Below are 6,850 nucleotides of genomic sequence, written 5' to 3' on the forward strand. Positions count from 1 at the left end.
CCATGCAGTTCTTCAGCACATATTTATTGGGTGCCAACAAAGATATTATAAAAGGCACTTCTAGAGATGCTCCAAAAGCAGTGACTTCAGCTCGCTCGGCGGTATGGAGAGAAGGAGAATCATAGGGTTAAAGAAGAAGTAAAAGACCTCTTGTGGAAAGATGGTGGAGAAAGCAATGGGAACCAGAAGGCCAGCAGATTGGGTGGGAAGGGAAGGGTGGTCTCTACAACACAGGTGATGGCATCCACATGAAACGTAATTAACTGATGCTTAAAAATGATGGTAAGTCTACATTTGTGGAACAATGAAGAAATTAATTATTACTGGATACTGGGTTAAAAAGAAGTGAGAGAGATACAAGATTAGCTTGGTGACATGTATTCCATGATGGAGGGGCTTATAAATGAGAATTAGTATCTTGACTGTAGTCACTAATCAAAACAAATGAACAAACAAAACAAGCAAACAAAGAAAGAAAACAACCCGTGATGGCCGTTATCCACAAAACAGTCCCAGGTCCATCTCCTCCATTAAATACTGCCAGAGAATATCCCTAACCTAAAGAAGGAAGCTAAATTAAGGACATAGACAACATATTTAAATTCTTCTAAGTGTGATCAAGAGGTCATTATTCAAGATAGTGGCCTCATGATATAGAAAATGCAGTATTTAGCTTCATGGTAAACTAGAAACTGTGAAGTTGAAGAAGTGCCTTTTATATTACAACAATCTTGTCTTTGGAGGCCAAGTTCCTGGTTCTTCCTTACCTGATAAATCTAAAGTTCATTTTGCAGATCACTTACTTGGTGACAAGGGCTTCATGGAGGAATGTGCAAGCAGAAGAGAACAGACATAAATACAATAGAAGAACAGACCTAGAGATTGGGAGCTTGAAATGGCCACTGAGTGAACATAGCTAGGTTAGCAATGGACAGAGTAGACTATTGGTACCACCTCAAATGAGGTGGCATAATTCAGAGCTAATGCTATTGTTCTGTATGACTTACTGGAATGTGTCCTGTATGTCTCATTGCGATGATGAAAATCTTTTTGAAATTTCAATTCAAAATATTTTTGCTCACTATAAAACTATTATTTGCCAAACAAGTTTGGTTTTCTTTTTTCAATTCACAATGCAAATCCCCTTCTATCTCAACTTCAGATAGCCATCAACCATGAGGCAAATACCTTTAAAATATTTGTAAATATACATTGTCCAATAGGCTGGATACAATCTGCCTTATGGAACATTGGCACTGATACAAAGGATCTGATTCATTGGCTCAAAGAATTGATAATCCCAGCAGAACTCAGCACTGGTAGGGGAATATTCCAGAAGCAGAGCACAAGCAAATGTCCACATGAGAGAACTAAAGTCCAAGTCAATCTCTGAAGCCAGAGTGGCCGGGAACCAAAAACTAAGCAAGACTCCCGAGTCCATTCAAAAGGCCCACACAAAGAATGTGACAGGGAGAATTGAAAGACATTCATACCCACAGTGGGGAATCTCATTCAGCCTGCTGGAAACCTTCAAATACAGTAGGGAAAGAACATGTGGTTAGGATGGTCTATTGGAAGGCAGACGGACTTAAAACCTAAGATCATCTTCTTAGCATTACTACTGAGTCTTATTTCTCCTTGCTAGAGATGTGGATGGTAAGAATAACAGCTTCTATTCTCATGTCACCGAGCTGCAATAAGCATCCCAGTGCATTCACATACCATGCACGTTGAACGTCTACCACATGCCGGGCCTTTCTCTAGGAGCCTGAGGAAGGACAAAACAGAACACTCAGAGCTCTCTCCTCTTGGACAGCATATATTCTAAGGAATTCAGAACATGTGAAAGGGTATCACATACTATAACATGCCTGCTAAACATAAACTCCTGCACCTAACATAGGATGGCTCCCATGTTTCACTGAGTTACATGGTGCATATGAGCTGCAACAAATTCATCAAGAGGGAGGGAAAGAGAAAGCCCACAAATGAGCTTGGAATTCCTATAATATCTGGCACATTTGAGATGGTCAGGCATTCTGAGTAGTGGATCATGGTAAGAAGGGAGAGTGTGAATCCAGAAGAGGAGCTCCTGGCACCCCGGTCACGTATACATGTGGGTACCAAGGACCCATTTCGCAGATCTATTGGACTTATTGACATTATGCTGACTTCCCAGTTGTAGACAATTGGGAGCAATGGAAATTGCTGGCTGCAGGTCAAGTAAGATAAGAGATTTTGAAGAGTCATTGAACCAGCTAGAAAAGGAAAGAATGCACGGGGCTGGGGCACTAAAAGCAGAGCAAGTAACAATGAATAGATTATTAGTCTCCATGTTTTTCCACTTACTCACTCTTGTTAACCAATAATCAGGGCTAATATCTTTCGAATGGTTTTCTGTGCCAAGCCCTAGGTGTAGCTTTACATATCTATTATCATATGGCATACTCTCAACTCTTACTCATATCCATGAGCTCTTTCCTAATTTAAACCAGTGCTTCGAATAGTTTCACTTGACATGAGAAGGGAGAAGAAAACAGAAAAGTTGTTTTGCCCTGTTGGCATCACTAGCTAGCTGTGTAGATTGAATCTATAGGTATGACTTTTATATATTGTGCTATATAACTATGATCCTGGCATGTCTTAGCACTCATAAGCATTAGCTATTGCCAACCCTACCTGACAGGTAATACACCTGAAGCCCAGCTAAGTGATATGAGCGTGTTCAAAGATATACAACAGAAGGTGGTTCTGGTAGATCTGGACTCCGATCTCTGTGCCTGCTCTTTTTGCTGCACAGCGTCGCTTGCTCAGCCTTAGACAGAGCCAATAATTCTACTGAGTCAAGACTCATTTTCATTCAGTCTCTGAGTACATCTACACATGTAGACACTGTTGTGCGTACAACTGCCAAAAAACAACAAAAAGTTAATAACCCCTGTCCTCTGTGCCATCCTTATCTTAACATATCCAGAATTTTAATACCACAGCACTTTCTGCACTTTGTGCTTTCCAGTGGGTCTCGTTAGCAGAAGCATACGGTGTGCACTGAGCCCATACTGCTGGACTTCCTTGAGTAAGGGAGGGTGAGCTGATTGCTCACACCTGGTTCACTGCGTCACAGTTTGTCATCAGGCCAAGCAAAACCCTGTGTCTCATGGGTCTTAGCTGAGTCCTTCCTGTCTCTCTCACTTTTCCCTCTCACTAGCCTCTTCTCTACCACAATCCCAGTATATCCCAGGTGTCCGTTGATATAGAGCTGAGCTGCTGCAGAACAGGAAAAGGAGAATTTGTGCTGTGCTGAGCTGACCCCATAGGTCACTACCACCAGTCTGATCACTCTGTTCGCCAACCCAGTCTCGACTTCAGAGCAGCAGACACTCTGGGGTTCTGAATTCCCTCTGGATTATTCATGAATGCACACTATCCCTTGGGACAGTCACAGGCAAATCCCAGATCAAATTTTTCGCTTCCCCTGCAAAGAACCCTATCAATGTCCCTGGGGTCAAGCAGATGTACCATCTAGCCTTTCCTACTTGGGCTGAGGGTGCTCGGAGGCCACTTGGAGTTTACTAACCTGGATTAGATTTCCTCCCACTCATTGCATCCTGGTGAGTGAGATCAAAGTTTGTGGTAATTATCTAATGGTTTGGGGTAACTCTATGGTAGTTTTATTATTGTTCCAGCCCATCCTAATACAGGATGCCCCTCCAGTCTTTCATGCACAACACTTATGTCATACATATCTTGCTTAAATTTCTTTGATGCATTATCCAAGGCCTGGCTTCTTCACTGTTCTGCATGGTATAAGTTTATTCCAGCACACTGACATATCCCAAACAGGTATCAAATATGTCTCTGGTAATCCATACTGTGAAATGGTAAGAGTAGCCACATTTGGAAATTTAATGATTTTTATAGTTATTAAAATTAATTAGCACAGATTTAGAGCCAGCTCTATTGCCTCGTGCTTAACTACTTTGTCTTTTAAATAAAATCAATCATAGATTATTTTTACATACATTAAAACTGATATAAAAGCTTAGAAGTCACACAGATACTTATTAATAGAGGGGGACTCTTAAACATAGCAAGTACATTTGTTTCTGCGACAGAGCTGTCTAAGGTTACCTTGAACTCCAGAGTTCCAGCCTTGGCTTCATGAATAGTTGAATATAGCTGTAGTTTATATGCTGGAGAGAGTAAGATGTTGTCTTGCTATGCAGTCAGGTTAACCTTGAACTTACTGTGTGGCCCAGACTGACCTCAACCTCACAGTAATGTTCCCCTTCAGCTTTCCAAGTTTTAAGATAACACGCATAAGCTACCATGCCTGGCTTTTGTGACTCTTAGTAGACTTTTTACTCTCATTTTTAAAGAAGCTGCTTGCATGCATTTTTGGGAGCTTTGGCCTTCCATAGTCTATAAAACTATTAGCACACCAAGCTAATGAACATGTTTATCCTACATTTTATTTTATTATTTTATTTTATTTTTTATGCACTAGAAACTGTATTTTATCCACTTTCCTTTGTTAACATTCTAAATAGTATGTAAACATAATAGAGCAAATAAATCTGCTTGTGCAGGCTAATGATAGGAACCATCAATTTTACAGTAGTGACAGACCTTTTCCTCTTTGTTTTTCCAGCCCCTTTCAGTCTCTGTCATCTGTCCTAACCCTTGTGAAATAGGAACCAAAAGTACCAACTCAGTATTAGGAGGCTTAAGAGACGGCCCAACAGCAAAAGGGCCAGCTCTCAGGAACCTTCACACTCCAGTGGTTCCTACCCTTTGGCAGAGCTCCTTCTCAGGTCCTGGGCTGAGAAACCAGCACATCTGTAAACCAAGCACACAGATCTAAAGACCAAGCGAGAGTCTGGATAGTAAGGTGCATGGGCTTATGACTACCAGCAACATCCAGCCTCCAGACTTCTGAGACTTCTGAGCTCACATTCCCTGTGGATGCTTTCCAGGTACCTCTCTGTTCCCCCTGCCACTCAGGGAAGAGTATGAAGGATACAACAGAAGCCAAAGACAGAAAGATCAGCCACAGTGGGGGAGAGGGCCAGGGGAGGGGGTGGAACACTGGCAAAGCAACCTCAAAGTTGGTGACATTTGCTCTTGGAAACAAGAGGTAGGGCCCAGAACAAGGGTGGCAGCTGGAAGGTGAAGGGCAATCCCAGCTCTCAGTAGCAGTATTGATCAGGCTTATAGGGGCCATTAATGGACAGCCCAGGACATGCCCAAGTCAGCTTGGTCAGCTTCACATTCAGCTTGCCCAGGTGGGCTTCAGTCACTGCCTTATCCAGCTTCTTAGGCAGGAAGTGAACCCCAAGGGGTTATTTATCTGGGTGGGTCTACAGCTCAATCTGTGCCATCACCTGGTTCATAAAGAAATTGCTCATCACAAAGCTGGGGTGGCCCATGGCAGATTGCCTTCAGCCAGCAAGATGATGCGGTGCCCATTCGTTAGCCAGTAGCATCCACCTGGGGCCTGATGTTCATCTTCTCCTCAGCATTCTCATTGAGCCAATTCTCATCAATCTCCATGTCAAAGTGTCCAGTGTTACAAAGAATGGCATCATCCTTCATCTGTTGAAAGTGCCAGCCAACGATGAGATCAACACAGTCTGTGGTGACAAAGATGTTGCCCTCCTTACAAGCCTCGTCCATGGTGGTTACCTCAAACCCTCCCTCCCCCAGGGCAGCTTGCAGTACACTGATGGGGGTCAATCTCAGTGATGATGACTCGGGCCCTGAAACCGATTAGGACCTGGGCACAACCTTGCCTACATCACCATAGCCTTCTACCACTGCCACCTTGCCTGCAATCATCACATCTGTGGCCCATTTGATGCCATCTATGAGGGACTTCCAGCAGCCATAGAGGTTGTCAAACCTGCTCTTGATGACAGAATTGTTGACATTAATGGCAGGCACCTTCAGTATTCCATTGGTCAACATTTTGTAGAGGTTGTGGACCCCAGTCGTGGTCTCCTCAGAGGTACCTTAGATGACTGACAGAAGCTGTGGGTATTTGGTGTGGGTGAGGTTAGAAAGGTCACTACCATCATCCAGAATCATGTTGAGGGGTCCATCCTTGAAGTTCAATGTCTGCTCAATGCACCACAGGCACGCCTCATCTGTGTTGCCCTTTCAGGCAAACACTGGAATGCCATCCTTGGCAATGGCAGCTGCTACATGGTCCTGAGTAGAGAAGATGTTGCAGATGGACCACCGCACCTCAGCACCCAGAGCCACAAAGTCTCAATGAGGACAGCAGTTTCCACAGGCATGTGCAGCCAGCCAGCAATGCTAGCACCCTTCAGTGGCTTGGAGGCTGAGTACCTCTCCTGCATGTGCATCAAACCTAGCATCTCATTCTCAGCTATGCCCAGGGCCTTTCATCCCCATGCAGCCAGTCCAATGTCTGACTTTGTAGGGCAGTTTATCAAACTTGCTGGCTGCGTTTCCACTAGGACTGATAAACTCAGGGAAGGGGGCCGGGTGATACGGGGCAGGGCTCTGCTACATTTTAAAATGCCACCAAGTCACATGTGTGAGTCATGGGTCTGAGAGCAAAGAACAAAAGCCAAGCTTCTCAGTCTGAGAAATAAGGACAATACAGGTACATAGCTCAAGGAATTGATTCACTAAATAAATATTTATTGAGCTTCTAGAACGTTCCAAACACCATTGCTTTATTCTTTACACAACTGTGCCAATGGTGGCGAATAAAATAAGCCTCTCAAAACTGTTGTAGATGTATTTCTGTAAAGCTTAAATGAAATGAGAGTGTACTCACAGAGGGCTCATAACAGAGACTGGCATAGCATAAAACTCATAG

The 6,850-nt window shown here is 43.5% G+C and overlaps 1 pseudogene; it reads right to left on the minus strand.

Moving 5' to 3' along the window:
• Positions 1-5,189: 5,189 nt before the first annotated feature.
• Ahcy-ps7 (adenosylhomocysteinase, pseudogene 7) lies at positions 5,190-6,450 on the minus strand (annotated as a pseudogene).
• Between the last annotated feature and the right edge of the window lie 400 nt (positions 6,451-6,850).

Source organism: Rattus norvegicus, chromosome 3 (assembly GCF_021556685.1).
Source record: "Rattus norvegicus strain SHRSP/BbbUtx chromosome 3, alternate assembly SHRSP_T2T, whole genome shotgun sequence".
Taxonomy (NCBI): domain Eukaryota; kingdom Metazoa; phylum Chordata; class Mammalia; order Rodentia; family Muridae; genus Rattus; species Rattus norvegicus.